At 37.9% G+C, this 2,704-nt stretch overlaps 1 protein-coding gene across 1 annotated transcript in view; it reads right to left on the reverse strand.

The window, feature by feature from the left end:
* PDXDC1 (pyridoxal dependent decarboxylase domain containing 1) overlaps nt 1-2,704 on the reverse strand; it is a 62,769-nt gene that overhangs the window by 49,450 nt on the left and 10,615 nt on the right. The window lies entirely within an intron of this gene.

Genomic DNA, 2,704 nt, shown 5'->3' on the forward strand with positions numbered 1-2,704 from the left:
TGGGGAAAAAATCAACAAGAAGTTGGTTCTTTGAAAGGACCAATAGCAAAATAGACCAATAGCAAAGTTAAAAGGAAAGAAAGAAAAGATGCAAATACCTAAAATATGAAAAGGGTGACATCACAACAGACCTGAATGAGGTAAAAAGAGTAACACCACACTATTATGAAAAACTGTACTCCAACAAGTTTGATAATCTAAAAGAAATGGACAAATACCTAGAGATACATCATCCACCCAAATTAAGGCAGACATACAGACCTTAACAGACCCATGGGCGGTGGGGGTGGGGGTGGAATAGAGATGGTCATCAAGAAACTTCAACCAAGAAAAGCCCAGGACCAGATGGCTTCACAGGTGAATTCTACCAAGTATTCAGAGAAGACCTGTTGCCAATACTATACAAACTCTTCCAGAATATAGAAAAGGCCAACAAACTCCCAAACTCATTCTATGAAGCCAGCATAACCCTAATACCAAAACCAGGCAAAGACCCCACAAAGAAAACTACAAACCAATGTCCCTCATGAATACAGATCCAAAAATCCACAATAAAATTCAGTCTGATAAAATCCAGCACCATGTCAAAAAATAATTCACCATGACCAAGTGAGAATCACACCAAGGATGCAAGGATGGTACAAATTAAAAAGATAATCAATGCAATCTACCACATAAACAAGGCAAAGAGCAAGAATCATATAATCATGCCAATAGATGCTGAAAAGGCATTTGATGCTATCCAACACCCATTTGATAAAAATACTCAACAAGACAGGAAGAAAGGGGACTCCTCAACATAATAAAGGCCTATAGGAAACACTAACACCAAACATCATGCTTGAAAGGGAAACACCGGAGACATTTCCCTGAAAATGGGGACCAGAAAAGGATGCCCCACTACCACTCTTATTCAGCACTCTTCTGGAAGTCTTAGCCAGAAACATCAGACAACAAAAAGAAATCAAGAGAATATAAATTGTAGAAAAGAGGTGAACTTCTCATTATTTGCAGATGGTGTGATTCTTTATACGTATAGAGAAAGCAAAAGACTATTGGAAACAATCAAGGGATTTGGACAAGTAGCAGGATACAAGATTAACAAGCAGAAATCAAGTGGTTTTTTGCATACCAGTGAAAAGAGCTCTGAAAAAAGATATTAACAATACCATTCACAATTACCACACAAAAGATGTGCTTCAGAATAAACCTAACCAAAGAAACAAAAGATCTGTACAAAGAGAATTATAGAACATTATTACAAGAAACCAAAAAAGACCTACAAAATGGAACAATATCCCGTGTTCGTGGATAGGCAGATTTAATGTTATGAAAATGTTAATACTATCTAAAGCAATCTATAGCAACAATGCCATCCCAATCCAAATCCCAACTTCATTCATTAAAGAAATGGAAAAAACTGTTTATCAACTTCACATGGAGAGGAAAGAGACCCAGGATAAGGAAAGAACTTCTTAGAAAGAAGAATCAGGTTTGAGGCCTTGAGCTACCTGACCTAAAAACTTACTATAAAGTTACAGTAGTCAAAACAGCCTGGTACCAATCAGCCTCATACGATGATAGATACATAAACCAGTGATACCAAATAGAAAACCCAAAAATAAATGCACCTAGCGATAGATCTTTGACAAAGGATAAAAAACTATCAAATAGGAAAAGACAGCCTCTTCAACAAATGGTATTAGAAAAATTGGCTCGCCAATGCAGAAGAATAAAACAAGAACCTTTATTCTCTTCACGTACAAAAACGAACACAAAACGGATTAACAACCTTCAAGGGGGAAATATGGCATATTTACCCATGTGACAATGAGCCAGCAATCCTAATTCTAGGCCTTCATACTATAAATACACACTAGCTTCTCTAAGAAATGACATACAGACAAAGTTATTGGTTGCAGCAATATCTATAACAGCAAAACCTTAGCAGGAAACTAGTTAAATAAAATATGGTTTACTCATTCAGAGTAAAACTGAACAGCTGTGAAACGCAGAAAGCTCCTGTGTGCTGATATGAAATGAACCCAAAGACTTAAGTGAAGAAACCAAGTGTAGAATACAAAGTACAGCAGTGGGGGCAGACATTTTTGCTTGTAGGCCCAGTGACACTGTTGGGTAAGTACTGGACTACTAAACATATGTTTGTAGGTTCAAACCTACCAGATGTTCTGAGGAAGAAAGATATCCAATCCCATAAGGATTTACAACCTCAGAAAGGGTTGTACCTAGGGTCACTGAGTCAAAATTGACTAGATGGTAGTCAGTTGGGTTTTTATACTAAAATATATACGAGGGGGTACCCCCCCAAAAAACAAATGTGATGTGAGGGGAATAGTGCATTCGGAGTTCATTCCACCAGGTCAGACTGTTAATCAAGCTTTCTATTTTGAGGTTCTGAAAAACCTGTTAGAAGTTGCTTAACAATGATAAAAAGGCCTAATTTGTGGCAAAGGTGGGTTGCTTTTGCCATCATGACAATACACGTGCTAACACAGCTATCTCTGTGTGCCTGTTTTTTGGGGGGCAAAAACAGCATGCCTCTCTTGTCCCAAGCACCTTACTCACCTGACCTCACTCTGTGTGACTTCTTTTTTGTTTCTGAGAATTCAGAGGGACATGAAAAGACAGCTATTTGATGACATAGAAGAGGTGAAGGAAAAAACGAGGGAGGTGCTGTGCAGAT

Source organism: Echinops telfairi, unplaced genomic scaffold (assembly GCF_000313985.2).
Source record: "Echinops telfairi isolate 266 unplaced genomic scaffold, ASM31398v2 ScPeMD7_5;HRSCAF=22, whole genome shotgun sequence".
Classification (NCBI taxonomy): Eukaryota; Metazoa; Chordata; class Mammalia; order Afrosoricida; family Tenrecidae; genus Echinops; species Echinops telfairi.